Source organism: Lepidochelys kempii, chromosome 13 (assembly GCF_965140285.1).
Source record: "Lepidochelys kempii isolate rLepKem1 chromosome 13, rLepKem1.hap1, whole genome shotgun sequence".
Classification (NCBI taxonomy): domain Eukaryota; kingdom Metazoa; phylum Chordata; order Testudines; family Cheloniidae; genus Lepidochelys; species Lepidochelys kempii.
Genome location: NC_136392.1, coordinates 39,265,550 through 39,282,073, shown reverse-complemented (window position 1 = coordinate 39,282,073; position 16,524 = coordinate 39,265,550).

Sequence of the window (16,524 nt, the reverse complement as noted above, 5' to 3'; positions counted from 1 at the left end):
ACGCGCTATCTCAGAGTAGCTGGGAGGAGCTCGATACCTTACCACCATGGACCTTACAAGGGCTACTGGCAAGTGCTTGCTGGATGCAGATGCCCAGCTGAAATCAGCCTTTTTCCACCCCTCTGGGGCTCTATGAGTTCCTGACCCTGCCTTTCTCGGCCTCAAGGGAGTTACCAGCCACCTTCCAGCACCTGGTGGACCAGTTACTGAGGGGGAAGGAGAGTTTTTGCCGTTGGCGTATATTGATGACATCTGTGTCTTTAGCCAGACCTGGGAGGACCATGTGTCCCCAGGTTAAACAAGTGCTGGACCGACTCCAGGGGGGCTGGGCTGACTGTAAAAGCGGGAGAAGTGCAAGGTGGGGATGGCGGAAGTATCTTACCTGGGCCATTGCGGGTGAGGAGCGGCCGCCTAAAGCCGGAACCAGCCAAGGTGGAGGTGATCACGAGAGACTGGCCCGCTCCCCACATCAAAAAGCAGGTCCAAGCCTTTATTGGGATGGCAGGATACTACCGAAGATTTGTGCCCCACTTTAGCACCCATAGCCACCCCCATCACTTGAGCTATGCAAGAAGGGGAAGCCAGACAAGGTGGTCTGGAGACCGAGCAGTGCCAGGTGGCTTTCCGGGCACTGAAGGAGGATCTGGTCAGTGGCCCAGTTCTGGCAAACCCAGACTTTGACAAGCCCTTTGTGGTGTTCACCTATGCCTCAGACACAGGACTGGGGGGCAGTGTTAATGCAGGAGAATGAAAAGGGGAGACACACCCCATCGTGTACCTGAGCAAGAAGTTGCTACCCCGGGAGGCAACACTACGCGGCCATCGAGGAAGGAGTGCCTGGCCATGGTGTGGGCCCTCAAGAAACTAGAGCCCTATCTCTTCAGGCGACACTTCACCGTCTACTCCGACCACTCTCCCCTGACCTGGCTGCACCAGATGAAAGGAGCCAACGCCAAGCTCTCTGAGGTGGAGCCTGCTCCTGCAGGATTACGACATGGACGTGGTCCACGTGAAGGGAAGGGCCAACCTGATAGCGGATGCGCTGTCCCGGAGAGGGGCCCCCTCGAACTTCCCCAGAGTCACAGATCAGAGTGACCGCCGCTCAGTTTCAATCTCGAAGGGGGGAGAGATGTGACGATGTGACGCAGCAGGGAGGGGGGGAGTGTTGACCTGGGAATGTGCCCTGGGGGTGGGAGACCTGAGAGCCTGTCACCTGAGCCAGGAGAGGGAGGTAACACCTCTGCCCAGGAATGTGAACAGAGGCTGCAGGAGACAGCCTGCGGGGGGGGGGGGGGGTTAGTTTTGAGTTTGGGGCTGGGTGGAGGAACGCAGGAAACCCCAGGACTGGGGTCTAAGCTCCCTGCTCCCCCAGAAGGACTTACTGAGGGGTCCTGGGTGTACCCGCAAGCTCTGTTTTGGACTGTGTTCCTGTTGTCCAATAAACCTTCTGTTTTACTGGCTGGCTGAGAGTCTCAATGAATCCCAGGAAGAGGGGTGCAGGGCCTGGACTCCCCCCACACTCCGTGACAGCAGGGAACCCCAAGGCTGGGGGTCTAAGCTCCCTGCCCCCCCAGAAAGCTCCCTGTCCCCCAGGAAGGACTTGACTGAGGGGTCCTGGTTGTACCCACCAGCTCTGTTTCAGACTAGTGTTCCTATTGTCCAATAAACCTTCCATTTTGCTGGCTGGCTGAGAGTCATGGTGAATCCCAGGAAGAGGGGTGCAGGGCCCTGACTGCCCCCACACTCCATGACACTGGGTTAGAGCTGTTAAAGATCCAGGCCTCCATTTAGACAACAGAACTGAGCACAGCGTGTGGGTGCTGGGCTGCTGGGAAAATCTGACCCTAAAAGTCACACAGGCAGCTGCTACGTGCTGAGAAATTGCTACCCTCTGGCCCTTATTCAGGTGGCTAAATGGGAGCAGAGACTTCGGTAGATCTGGCCCCCAGTGTGGGTACTGAACCCTGGAACATCAGCCCTGGGATCTTCAGTGAATGTGGTTCCTTCAGTGGGTTAGAAGGTGGAGAACATAGGATCTCTCTCATGCCCAGGTTCAGGATCTGCCTGGTGAGTGGGAGCAGACAGTGCCATGCAAAGGCTGAGTCTTCACTCAGTTACATACAGTGGGCTAGGACAGATCCAGGCCTATTTACCTAGAATTCTGGGACAGGGAAGTGGGACACAAACCTCAAGCGCCCCAGTGATGTGTAATACCTGGTAGCCAGCAATTCTGCCTATCCACGGAGAGGGCAGCACAGTGAATATGAGCCAGTCCATCAAAAGAACCCAAAAGACGTGTTACTAGGGGGTTTAAGTAAAGACACTGTGTCTGGACACAGGAGACAGGTGGAATGGGCTTTCTGACCCACCAAGGAACGAGAACTGCAGAGTGTAAAAGCGGATCAGGGTTCCCTTGTGGGTTGGAAAGGACCCGAGACATCACAGTCATGCGGAGTTATTCAGCCGGCACTCCTGGCTTCCACAGTGAGGGTTGCACCATGGACGCTGTCTGAAGCAGAATAATAAATCCAGGGCTAAGATCGCTGTATAGAGTCAGATGAGCTTCAAAATGGATGTGTCAGTTCAGATAACAGAGTAGAGATTGTGGGGGCCAATCTGAAGTTATGTCAGCCAGCTATTTCCAAGATACACCCCTGCCCTGCTCCTCTGGATGACCCATCTCTAAACTTCGAGAGAGGAGCGGAGGAGAGGGAGAGGGTGAGGGAGAGGGAGAGAGAGAGAGAGAGAAGAGAGAGAGAGAGAGAGAGAGAGAGAGAGAGAGAGAGAGAGAGAGAGAGAGACGAGATGAGAGAGAGAGAGAGAGAGAGAGAGAGAGAGACCAAAACCCAACCTGGTCCATTTCCCTCTAGTGTATCTGTCACTGCAATCACAGCCCCTTGTTCTGACGCAGCCCAGATAATACTAGATAATCTAGACAATATTTAGTCCTGCCTCGACTGCAGGGGACAGGAGTAGATGACCTCTCCAGGTCCCTTCCAGTCCTACGATTCTCTCATTCTCTCTACGACTCACACCCATTTCCCTCAATAAAGCTGTTTGTCAGTCTCTGGGGCAGAAACCAGCCTTCCTCTCCCCTGCAGCTGCGGTTCCTTCTTCATCTGACACCCCCTGGAGAGACTCCCACCTCTTGATATCTCCTGGGCATTGTCTGTATCGATGGCTTACACACCCGGCACATTAGGAGTACCCCTGCTTCAAGGGAGAGACACGCATTGATTTCAATGGGCTTTCACCCTCAGACACGATGGGAATGGATGACTCTCCTCTCCCATCCACTAAAACAGGATTCCCTGCAGAATGATCCCTCCCCCGGTAGTTTATCCCCAATGAGTGAACCTGTATGCAAATCCCTGACCCAGCGGTTGCTCCTGGATCCCAGACCAGTGTCCTGTTCTCTGCATCCACCTTCCTACCCTCACAGCAGCCATGTCCTGCCATGTGGGCTGAGCTGAGTGCACCGTCTGTCTGGGGTGTAAAGGAGACACCTGTTCCTGAGGGGACATCGCCATGTACTGAGCAATCACCCTTGTCATCTCTTATAGCCACCCTGGGGAACCCCGCATGCAAATCCCTGCCCCAGGGGGTTCCTGTTTAAATCCCAAACCCCTGGTTCTAGGAACCTCAGTTTCTCCCCAGACACAGAAGTGTCCGGTTCAGCCCGCTGGGGAGTTTTCTCCTCCTTCTTTGAAAGCGAGAATGAAATCTCTATTGCTTTTTCCTTTCCCTATTCTCCACCCTCGTCTGTAAGTCTCTCTGGGGAAAGTGGGGGAATTAGGGACACACACATATACATATTCAGTGACTAAATTATATCTGGATTTCTTTCCCTTTTCCCAGTTGTCCTCTCCCAGGTGCAGCTGCGACAATCCGGTTCTGCGATGCTGAAGCCCGAGAGACCCTGACACTCACATGCACCATCTCGGGTCCATCCAGTGACACCCCTCTCCAGTTCCTGCTGCTGGGTGGACCCTGGATCCGGCAGGAACCCGGGAAAGGGCTGGAATGGATGGGAGATGTATCCAAAGAAGGGACAACACACTATGCCCCGTCTCTCCAAAGCCGAGTCACCATCTCTGCAGAGCCTGCCAAGAACCAGTTCTCCCTGCAGCTCCGCTCCCCGGCAGCTGCAGACACCGCCAAGTATTACTGTGTTAGGAGACGCACAGTGACACAGAGCAAAGCGGGGAGTGGCCCAGAAAGGGGAAGCGGGCTCTGAAGAGTGCAGAAATGCCAGTTTAACAGGAGTGTTGTTGACACATATGCACACATGTTCAGAGAGAGAGAATCGGGTAGGAACACCTTACCTACAGAACATATTAAAAATGAGAAATAAGGGAATTTCTCGCTATGCTATCCCCTACCCAGAACTAATGTCTGCTTCATGCCCCACAATATAAAGCGTTACCAATCTACTATGCTGCACAAATACAATCAAAATCTGCATATACCGACCTGTCACAGGAACTACATCAAACATGGGCATAAAATCTCCATCAACAAGGGCACAACTTTCCCGTTTAAATATATCCAGGAAACTGGCAATCAGTCTCATTCTCATTGCACAGGAGAAGCTCCTTCCCATTTACACATTCATTCCTGTTTGCCAATTAGGAAAAGGGAAGTGAGTCAAAAACACCAAGCGCCTGAAATTGTGGCCTGCAATTCTCTCTCCTGTTCCCCGAGAGGGCAGCACAGTGACCTTGAACACAGCCCATCAGTAGAACCAAAGACGTGTCACCAAAGGGTTTAAAGAAGTCACTGTGTCTGGACACAGGAGACAGGGTGGAATGGGCTCTCTGAACCGCCAAGGAACCAGAAGCGAGGACTGTAATATGGACCCGGGTTTCCGTTTGGGGGTTGGAGAGAGGACCGCGAAACGTCATAGAAATGAAAAAAAGAACAGGAGGACTTGTGGCACCTTAGAGACTAAGAAATTTATTTGAGCATAGAGCTTTCCTGAGCTGCCGTTCACAATCGGATGGAGTGAGCTGTCGCTCAGGAAAGCTCATGGTCAAATAAATGGGTTAGTCTCTAAGGTGCCACAAGTCCTCCTGTTCTTTTTTGCAGACACAGACTAACACAGCTGCTCCTCTGAAACCTGTCATAGAAATGATCCATTATTCAGCCCGCCACTAGCAGCGCCACAGTGAAGGTTGCAACAGGGATTTGTTTCGAAGCCGAATAACGAATCCAGGCTAAAGTCCTCATGTAGTCAGTTCAGCGTCAAAACTGCTGTGTCCGTCCAGGGGCTCGGGTAGAGATCGTGGTGCCAATTCGAGCTTATTTCACCGAGTGACCCCCGGCAAGACACCCCAGACCCTCATCCAATAATGACCCCGTCTCCAGCGCTGTAATGACAGATCTCTGAGCCTATTTAAAGTCGCACCGAAAACTTCCTGCCAACCTGCTGTTATGGAAGAGAAGAGCCTCCAGACACTGAGCTCCTTGTCCTTGAAATATAAGGTTGAGATTTGCAAAGATGTCTAGGGGATCCGGACCGCAAGTTCCCCTTAATAATGTAATAGAGCCAGCTAACCGCCTACCTAGCTGCGTACCTGTGCACCCAATCAATAACCAATAAGCAGAAATCGATAATCAATAACTGTTGAGTTTGGGAAACATCAGGACAAGGCGTTTGGGGCTTTGAAACAGGGAAGCGCACCGCATCACTGGAGCCCCTGGGCCCAAAATTCGAGCTTCTTCAGCACCTCCTGCGTAAGGTTTACACGAGTCAATGCAATTGACCCCCAGAAACTGATGAGAGATACAGCAGCGCAGTGTGAGAGTTTAATTCACTATGGCTTTTTCTATGTTCCTCCTCTGCAGCAATCGAGCAAAGCGTGTGTGTGTGTGTGTGTGTGTGTGTGTGTGTGTGTGTGTGTGTGTGTAACACGCTCTGTCTGTCCAATGTGGGACACAGAGAGGCAGAGCCCCGCCCGGCCTTTTTTATCAGCTCTCGTCTCTCTCTCTCTCCTTCCTGGGGCGCTCCCACGTTATGCAAATCCCCGATCCGGGCTGTGGGTTGAAGTAGCGGCCCCGGGGCGCTCAGACCCGCCGTGTCCCCCAGGCGCTGAGCTGCCCCTTGCGAGCGCTTTGTTGTCCCCGCCTAGCGCACAATGAACTCTCTGCTCCTCCCCCTGCTCCCTCCTGGCTCTGGCCCCGGGTGAGTGGGCTGCGGGAGGGCTGCGGGAGGCCGCGCTGATTTGGGGCGGGGGGGAGAGAAGGTGGGCTTGAATCTGACCGATCCCTGCTTTTCCCCAGGTGTCCTGTCCCCAGCTCCGGCTCCAGGAGTCCGGCCCCGGGGTGGTGAAGCCCGGAGAGACCCTCTCACACTCACCTGCACCGTCACCGGGGGCACCGTCACCAGCAGCTACTACTGGAACTGGGTACGGCAGGCTCCGGGCCAAGGGCTGGAGTGGATGGGATACTGGACCGGGAGCACAAGCTACAACCCGTCTCTCCCAAGGCCGAATCACCATCACCGTGGATTCTTCCAACACCAAGTATTATCTGCGGCTGGGCTCGCTGACAGCTGCAGACACCGGCTCCTATTACTGCGCCAGACACAGTGACCCGGAGCACAGCAGGGACCCGTACAAAAAGGGGAAGCGGATTCAAAGCAGAGCAGAGAGGCCAGTTCGGCAGGGAGTGCTGAGTGCAGACCCGTCCCCGGCACACACACGGACCCTGGCAGGTTTCTGTCCCTCCGGCAGGGAGCAGCGGGAAACACACCCCACCCACCAACACACAGAAGATGTGTGAATGTGAAACCCCTGCTTAGAAATCACTATTCCCCGGGCCTGTCAGGCACCCGAAAAGAAGACATTTCTCCCAGCTTCTCCAGAAAAGACGCGCACAACAGTGAGCTCACTATGGAAAACATACAGACAGTTGAATGTACCCAATTTCTCCGGACTCGCCTCGCCTTTGAGCTGCCAGAGAAATCATGGCAAACGCACGGACAAAACCCAGGTGTTCCCTCTCCTTTCCAACGGCTGTCGGAGCGGGCAGGAAAGACTCACGGAATTCAGAGCCACAAAATAATCGCAGCACGCGTGTCCGTTCCCCGTGTGTGTGTCACGGTGCGTGTTAGGTGTGCACCGGGAAGGCTCACGGTCTTTGCCTTGGGAAGAGAGAGACCAGGCGCGCGCACACAGGACACACGCGCGCCCGCGGGGCTGCCCCGTGTGAAAGGCGCCGCAGACGAAGGTGCAGCGTCCTCCCCAGCGTGGGCAGCAGCCGCTGCCCCGAGTCCCCGCCAGCACCGCCCTTGGTGTGCACAGCCCGGAAGCTGGCTCCGGCTCCCCACACCCCACTTCCCCGCCCCCTTCCCTACAGCCGCCTGGTCAGTCTCCGGGGCGGAAACCAGCCTTCCTCTCCCTGCAGCGGCGAGTTCCGTTCCTCATCCGGCCCTCCCGGGAGAGACCCACAGCTCGGGACATCTGCTGGGCATGGTCTGGATCCATGGCAGGTGCCCGGCGCGTGCTTGAGTAGCCCGTGCTCCAAGGGAGAGACACGCCACTGATTTCCCGGGACTTTCACCCTCACACGTCGGGGGGAGTGTCTGACTCTCCGAACAAGAAATCCACCCGAGAGCGCTCCCGGTCCCTCCTCTCAATATTTTATCCCTGCTGGATAAATCCGCATCTACATCCCTGGGCAAGCGGGGTCTCCAGTCCAGTGCCCCTGCCCTCTGCACCCCTCCTTCCTACCCTCGCAGCCACCTCCTGTCATTCCATGTGCGCTGAGCTGAGTCGCCCGGTCTCTCTGGGGGTAAAGGGGACCCCTGTCCCCGAGGGGACATCGCCATGTGTGACGATGTGACGCAGCAGGGTGCGGGGGAGTGCTGGCCTGGGAATGTGCCCTGGGGATGGGAGACCTGAGAGCCTGTCACCTGAGCCAGGAGGGGTGGGGGAGGTGACCACCCTCTGCCCGAGGAATGTGAAGACAGGCTGCAGGAGGGACCCTGCAGGTGGGTTTAGTTTTCAGTTTTGAGGCTGGGTGGAGGAACGCAGGGAACCCCAGGGCTGGGGTCGAAGCTCCCTGCTCCCCCTCAGAAGGACTTACTGAGGGGTCCTGGTTGTACCCACAAGCTCTGTTTTTTGGACTGTGTTTCTGTGGTCCAATAAACCTTCTGTTTTACTGGCTGGCTGAGAGTCTCAGTGGATCCCAGGAAGAGGGGTGCAGGGCCTGGACTCCCCCACACTCCGTGACAACTGGTGGCAGAGGTGGGATGTACTGCACCCCGTGAACGGAACTTCTGCAGTAAGTGACTGGGGAGCAGTAAAACGAAGGGGGATTGATGGGGACCAGGTGTGCTGAAGATTCAGAGAGAGATGGTTTTCAGGGGGCGGGTTAACCCTGGGAGTGTGTCGACCAGAGAGAAGGACTTTTGCAGTAACAGGGTCCCTCGGGGGATTGCATTGAGCGGTCCCAGGGGGTGGAGGAGTCTGCAGCTCGACCCTGGCAAAGAGGTGGTGATCTCAAGAAGGACTGGCATACGAGGGGTTTTTCCTGGAAAGCGTAGAAAGCTGCCCCGGCCTGCGAGTGGCCAGCAGGGAGATGTACGCTAAACACCTTAAGAGTGACCTGGTGGAGCTGTGCAGGCAGAGGGGGCTGTGCATTGGGAGCTCCACCAAGGAACAGCTGATTGCCCCAGTTGGAGGAGCGGGATCGCTTGGATGACCCGATCCCTGTCCCTGAGGGAAGCTGCCCGGTGGACGCAGCGTGGGCCCTGGGGCCTGACCGGGATGGGAGGGGGTCAGACTGCTGCCGAGGACATCCCGAGACCCTTCCTACCTAGGCCTGGGGAAAGGGTTGAGGGAAGCTCAGTGAATACCGAGGGCACCCTGACCCCGGCAGCCAGCAGGGGATCCTCCCGGCAGAACTCCCCATCCCTGGAGTGGAGGCGGCTGGAATGGGAGAGGGAGATGAAAATGAGGGAGCTGGAGGATCATGAAAAACAACATCAACATGAACATCAGGAGAAGGAGAAACAAAGACAGCATGAACTGGAGCTGGCCAGGCTGAGGAGCAGTGGGGCCCCTGGCTGCGGTGAGTGAGGGGGGACCCAAGACTGCAAGGAGCTTTGATAAGTGCTTCCTGGCCCAGCGGAAGGAGGGGGAGGACATAGATAGCTTCCTGACGGCCTTTGAGAATGCCTGCGAGATGCACAGGGTTGACCCTGCAGACAGGCTCCAGTTTCTCAACTTACTGGACTCCCCAAAAGCCGTGGAGGTGTACAGCCGAATAAAAGGGCCAGAGGCAGGGGACTACAAACTGTTCAAACATGCCCTGCTCCGTGAGTTTGGGCTGACCCCCGAGATGTACCGGAGAAGGTTCTGTAGTCAGCATAAAACGCCTGAGGTCACCTACCTACAACTGGTCAACTGGATGCAGGGATATGCCCGCAAAGTGGACAGCTGGGGCCCAAGCTAAAGAGGACCTGCTGGACCTAATCGTACTGGAGCAACTGTATGATCAGTGCCCTTCCGACCTGAGGCTGTGGCTGGTGGACAAAAAGCTCGAGAACCCCCAGCACGCAGGGCAGCTGGCCGACAAGTTTGTGAACAGTCGGGTCGGGGGGTAGCCGGGAGGAGTCCCAAAAGAACAGCCCCCCCCCCCCCCCGATGCAGAGAGAGAGTCACCATGGGACCTCCCAGTGGGGAAATAGGGAGAACCCCCTCCGAACGGGAACGCCTGGCGTCGGGCCCCTCCAACCTGCTCTAGGGGACCAACGTGACCTGAGCTGCTATCACTGTGGCCAGAGAGGCCACGTACGGACCCCAGTGCCCCAGGCTCAGGGACAGACTGAAGCAAGACCCAACCTACCCAGGGTTAACTGGGTAGGGACCCAGCTGGACGAGGGGCAGACGACCCAGGGCAAGGGGTGCTGCCAGTTTACCACCTGCTCAGGAGGGAAGAGTACCCCCCGGCCAGCCCCGCGAGAGGGCTGAATGCTCTGGTCTCAGGATGCTCGGTTTACAGGGTGGGCGCGGAGTTGTCCCTCCGGAGAGAGTGCCTTATTCCCTTGGAGGTGGATGGGAGGAAGGTCAATGGATACTGGGATACGGGCGCGGAGGTGACGCTGGCCCGGCCCGAGGTGGTGGCCCCAGATCAGGTGGAGCCCACCACCTACCCTTACCCTGACAGTGGTGGGCGGGACCCCATTTAAGGTGCCTGTGGCAAGGGTACACCTGAAATGGGGGGGCCAAGGAGGGCCCCAAGGATGTGAGGGTACACCACCATTTTCCCACTGAGGTTTTGATGGGAGGAGACCTAGAGGACTGGCCAAGCAACCCCCAGACCGCCCTGGTTGTGACCCGTAGCCAGAGCCGGCAAGGGGCACTGCACCCTGACCTTGGGGAGGGGTACCACACCCGGAGGCGCAGGACCCCCCTGGTGGGGAGGGAGGGCCGAGGGGCACGGCTCAGAGAGGCTGTGGCCTCAGACCCGGCCAATGGGAGGGAACCGGTCCCCATCCCTTCCCCAGCCGCTGAGTTCCAGGCCGAGTTGAGGAAAGATCCCTCCTTGCGGAAGCTCAGGGACCTGGCTGACCTCAGTGTGGTACGGACCATGAGGAGAGGCTGCCAGGAGAGGTTCCTGTGGGAGAAGGGGTTCCTGTACTGAGAATGGGCTCCCCCAGGGGAAGCAGAGTCCTGTGGGATCAGGAGGCAGCTGGTGGTCCCCCAGAAGTATCGCCGCAGGCTCCTGTACCTGGCCCATGACATCCCCCCTCGCAGGGCACCAGGGGAATCCGGCGCACCCCGGCAGAGGTTGCTACAGAACTTTTTACTGGCCCGGGGTCTTTACCACGGTCCGGCAGTATTGCCGATCCTGTGACCCCTGTCAGAGGGTGGGGAAGGCCCGGGACAAGGGGAAAAGCGCTTTGAGACCTTTGCCCATCACAGAGGAGCCTTTCCAGAAGGTGGCCATGGACATCGTGGGGCCTCTCAGCAAGACGACCCGGTCGGGGAAGAAATACATTCTGGTGGTGGTAGATTTTGCCACCCGCTACCCTGAGGCAGCGCCCTTAGCTTCCATTGAAGCAGACACCATGGCAGATGCACTCCTGACTATTTTTCAGCCGAGTGGGGTTCCCCAAGGAAGTTTTGACAGACCAAGGCTCCAACTTCATGTCGGCCCTGCTCCGGTGCTTGTGGGAGAAATGTGGGGTCCGGCACTACTGGGCCTCAGCTTATCACCCCCAGTCCAATGGGCTGGTGGAGAGGTTCAATGGGACGCTGAAGATGATGCTGAAAACCTTTATGAACCAGCACCTGCAGGATTGGGACAAGTACTTACCGCACCTGCTGTTCGCGTACAGGGAGGTGCTCCAGGAGTCTACCGGATTTTCGCCTTTCGAACTGTTATATGGAAGGAGGGTGAGGGGCCCCCTGGACCTGATGAGAGACGAGTGGGAAGGGAAGGCCACTTCCGATGGAGAGTCAGTGGTGGAGTACGTCCTGATCTTCCGAGAGAAACTGGCTGAACTCATGGGCCTGGCCAGGGAGAATCTGGCCAGAGCCCAGAGGAAGCTGAAGGTCTGGTTTGACCGCACGGCCCGGGCCCGCGCCTACGCCACCGGGGATCAGGTGATGGTTCTCATCCCCGTGAGAAAGAGCAAACTACAGGCCGCCTGGGAGGGCCCTTTCAAGGTTGTCAAGCAGCTCAATGAGGTAAACTATGTGGTGGAGCTGTCGAACCGGGCGCACCACCGCCGGGTGTACCATGTGAATATGATGAAGCCATATTATGCCAGGGAGAATGTGGTGTTGGCCGTGTGTGGACATTGGGAGGAGCAGGGAGATGACCCTTTAGTAGATCTATTCCCTGGGACCAGAGCTGGTTCCCCCCTGGAAACAATTCCCCTCTCGGATCAGCTAACCCCTGCCCAGCAAGCTGAGGTCAGGGGGGTGCTGTGTCCGTACTGACAGCTGTTTTCTAACCAGCCTGGATGCACTAATCTGACTGTCCACCGGGTGCAGACGGGGTCGCACCCGCCGATAAGATGCTCCCCCTTCCAAGTCACAGGGAAAACTGCTCAGGACCAGGAAAGAGAGGTCCGGGACATGCTGGCTTTGGGAGTGATCCAGCAATCTGCCAGCCCTTGGGCCTCGCCGGTTGTGCTGGTCCCCAAAAAGGACAGGTCGGTCCGGTTCTGTGTGGACTATCAGAAGCTCAGTGCCATCACTGTATCTGATGCCTACCCCATGCCCAGGCCGGACGAGCTCCTAGACAAGCTGGGAGGAGCTCGATACCTTACCACCATGGACCTTACAAGGGCTACTGGCAAGTGCTGCTGGATGCAGATGCCCAGCTGAAATCAGCCTTTTTCACCCCTCTGGGGCTCTATGAGTTCCTGACCCTGCCTTTCGGCCTCAAGGGAGTTACCAGCCACCTTCCAGCACCTGGTGGACCAGTTACTGAGGGGGAAGGAGAGTTTTGCCGTGGCGTATATTGATGACATCTGTGTCTTTAGCCAGACCTGGGAGGACCATGTGTCCCAGGTTAAACAAGTGCTGGACCGACTCCAGGGGGCTGGGCTGACTGTAAAAGCGGAGAAGTGCAAGGTGGGGATGGCGGAAGTATCTTACCTGGGCCATTGGGTGAGGAGCGGCCGCCTAAAGCCGGAACCAGCCAAGGTGGAGGTGATCAGAGACTGGCCCGCTCCCCACATCAAAAAGCAGGTCCAAGCCTTTATTGGGATGGCAGGATACTACCGAAGATTTGTGCCCCACTTTAGCACCATAGCCACCCCCATCACTGAGCTATGCAAGAAGGGGAAGCCAGACAAGGTGGTCTGGACCGAGCAGTGCCAGGTGGCTTTCCGGGCACTGAAGGAGGCTCTGGTCAGTGGCCCAGTTCTGGCAAACCCAGACTTTGACAAGCCCTTTGTGGTGTTCACCTATGCCTCAGACACAGGACTGGGGGCAGTGTTAATGCAGGAGAATGAAAAGGGGAGACACACCCCATCGTGTACCTGAGCAAGAAGTTGCTACCCCGGGAGCAACACTACGCGGCCATCGAGAAGGAGTGCCTGGCCATGGTGTGGGCCCTCAAGAAACTAGAGCCCTATCTCTTCAGGCGACACTTCACCGTCTACTCCGACCACTCTCCCCTGACCTGGCTGCACCAGATGAAAGGAGCCAACGCCAAGCTCCTGAGGTGGAGCCTGCTCCTGCAGGATTACGACATGGACGTGGTCCACGTGAAGGGAAGGGCCAACCTGATAGCGGATGCGCTGTCCCGGAGAGGGGCCCCCGAACTTCCCCAGGTCACAGATCAGAGTGACCCCGCTCAGTTCAATCTCGAAGGGGGGAGAGATGTGACGATGTGACGCAGCAGGGAGGGGGGAGTGTTGACCTGGGAATGTGCCCTGGGGGTGGGAGACCTGAGAGCCTGTCACCTGAGCCAGGAGAGGGAGGTAACACCTCTGCCCAGGAATGTGAACAGAGGCTGCAGGAGACAGCCTGCGGGGGGGGGGGGGGTTAGTTTTGAGTTTGGGGCTGGGTGGAGGAACGCAGGAAACCCCAGGACTGGGGTCTAAGCTCCCTGCTCCCCCAGAAGGACTTACTGAGGGGTCCTGGGTGTACCCGCAAGCTCTGTTTTGGACTGTGTTCCTGTTGTCCAATAAACCTTCTGTTTTACTGGCTGGCTGAGAGTCTCAATGAATCCCAGGAAGAGGGGTGCAGGGCCTGGACTCCCCCACACTCCGTGACAGCAGGGAACCCCAAGGCTGGGGTCTAAGCTCCCTGCCCCCCAGAAAGCTCCCTGTCCCCCAGAAGGACTTGACTGAGGGGTCCTGGTTGTACCCACCAGCTCTGTTTCAGACTGTGTTCCTATTGTCCAATAAACCTTCCATTTTGCTGGCTGGCTGAGAGTCATGGTGAATCCCAGGAAGAGGGGTGCAGGGCCCTGACTTCCCCACACTCCATGACACTGGGTTAGAGCTGTTAAAGATCCAGGCCTCCATTTAGACAACAGAACTGAGCACAGCGTGTGGGTGCTGGGCTGCTGGGAAAATCTGACCCTAAAAGTCACACAGGCAGCTGCTACGTGCTGAGAAATTGCTACCCTCTGGCCCTTATTCAGGTGGCTAAATGGGAGCAGAGACTTCGGTAGATCTGGCCCCCAGTGTGGGTACTGAACCCTGGAACATCAGCCCTGGGATCTTCAGTGAATGTGGTTCCTTCAGTGGGTTAGAAGGTGGAGAACATAGGATCTCTCTCATGCCCAGGTTCAGGATCTGCCTGGTGAGTGGAGCAGACAGTGCCATGCAAAGGCTGAGTCTTCACTCAGTTACATACAGTGGGCTAGGACAGATCCAGGCCTATTTACCTAGAATTCTGGGACAGGGAAGTGGGACAAAACCTCAAGCGCCCCAGTGATGTGTAATACCTGGTAGCCAGCAATTCTGCCCTATCCACGGAGAGGGCAGCACAGTGAATATGAGCCAGTCCATCAAAAGAACCAAAAGACGTGTTACTAGGGGGTTTAAGTAAAGACACTGTGTCTGGACACAGGAGACAGGTGGAATGGGCTTTCTGACCCACCAAGGAACGAGAACTGCAGAGTGTAAAGCGGATCAGGGTTCCCTTGTGGGTTGGAAAGGACCCGAGACATCACAGTCATGCGGAGTTATTCAGCCGGCACTCCTGGCTTCCACAGTGAGGGTTGCACCATGGACGCTGTCTGAAGCAGAATAATAAATCCAGGCTAAGATCGCTGTATAGAGTGAGTCAGATGAGCTTCAAAATGGATGTGTCAGTTCAGATAACAGAGTAGAGATTGTGGGGCCCAATCTGAAGTTATGTCAGCCAGCTATTTCCAAGATACACCCCTGCCCTGCTCCTCTGGATGACCCATCTCTAAACTTCGAGAGAGGAGGGAGAGGGAGAGGGTGAGGGAGAGGGAGAGAGAGAGAGAGAGAGAGAGAGAGAGAGAGAGAGAGAGAGAGAGAGAGAGAGAGAGAGAGAGAGAGAGAGAGAGAGAGAGAGAGAGAGAGAGACCAAAACCAACCTGGTCCATTTCCCTCTAGTGTATCTGTCACTGCAATCACAGCCCTTGTTCTGACGCAGCCCAGATAATACTAGATAATCTAGACAATATTTAGTCCTGCCTCGACTGCAGGGGACAGGAGTAGATGACCCTCTCCAGGTCCCTTCCAGTCCTACGATTCTCTCATTCTACGACTCACACCCATTTCCCTCAATAAAGCTGTTTGTCAGTCCTCTGGGCAGAAACCAGCCTTCCTCTCCCTGCAGCTGCGGTTCCTTCTTCATCTGACACCCCCTGGAGAGACTCCCACCTCTTGATATCTCCTGGGCATTGTCTGTATCGATGGCTTACACACCCGGCACATTAGGAGTACCCCCTGCTTCAAGGGAGAGACACGCATTGATTTCAATGGGCTTTCACCCTCAGACACGATGGGAATGGATGACTCTCCTCTCCCATCCACTAAACAGGATTCCCTGCAGAATGATCCCTCCCCCGGTAGTTTATCCCCAATGAGTGAACCTGTATGCAAATCCTGACCCAGCGGTTGCTCCTGGATCCCAGACCAGTGTCCTGTTCTCTGCATCCACCTTCCTACCCTCACAGCAGCCATGTCCTGCCATGTGGGCTGAGCTGAGTGCACCGTCTGTCTGGGGTGTAAAGGAGACACCTGTTCCTGAGGGGACATCGCCATGTACTGAGCAATCACCCTTGTCATCTCTTATAGCCACCCTGGGGAACCCGCATGCAAATCCCTGCCCCAGGGGGGTTCCTGTTTAAATCCAAACCCCTGGTTCTAGGAACCTCAGTTTCTCCCCAGACACAGAAGTGTCCGGTTCAGCCCGCTGGGGAGTTTTCCTCCTTCTTTGAAAGCGAGAATGAAATCTCTATTGCTTTTCCTTTCCCTATTCTCCACCCTCGTCTGTAAGTCTCTCTGGGAAAGTGGGGGAATTAGGGACACACACATATACATATTCAGTGACTAAATTATATCTGGATTTCTTTTCCCTTTTCCCAGTTGTCCTCTCTCCCAGGTGCAGCTGCGACAATCCGGTTCTGCGATGCTGAAGCCCGGAGAGACCCTGACACTCACATGCACCATCTCGGGTCCATCCAGTGACACCCTCTCCAGTTCCTGCTGCTGGTGGACCTGGATCCGGCAGGAACCCGGGAAAGGGCTGGAATGGATGGGAGATGTATCCAAAGAAGGGACAACACACTATGCCCCCGTCTCTCCAAAGCCGAGTCACCATCTCTGCAGAGCCTGCCAAGAACCAGTTCTCCCTGCAGCTCCGCTCCCCGGCAGCTGCAGACACCGCCAAGTATTACTGTGTTAGGAGACGCACAGTGACACAGAGCAAAGCGGGGAGTGGCCCAGAAAGGGGAAGCGGGCTCTGAAGAGTGCAGAAATGCCAGTTTAACAGGGAGTGTTGTTGACACATATGCACACATGTTCAGAGAGAGAGAATCGGGTAGGAACACCTTACCTACAGAACATATTAA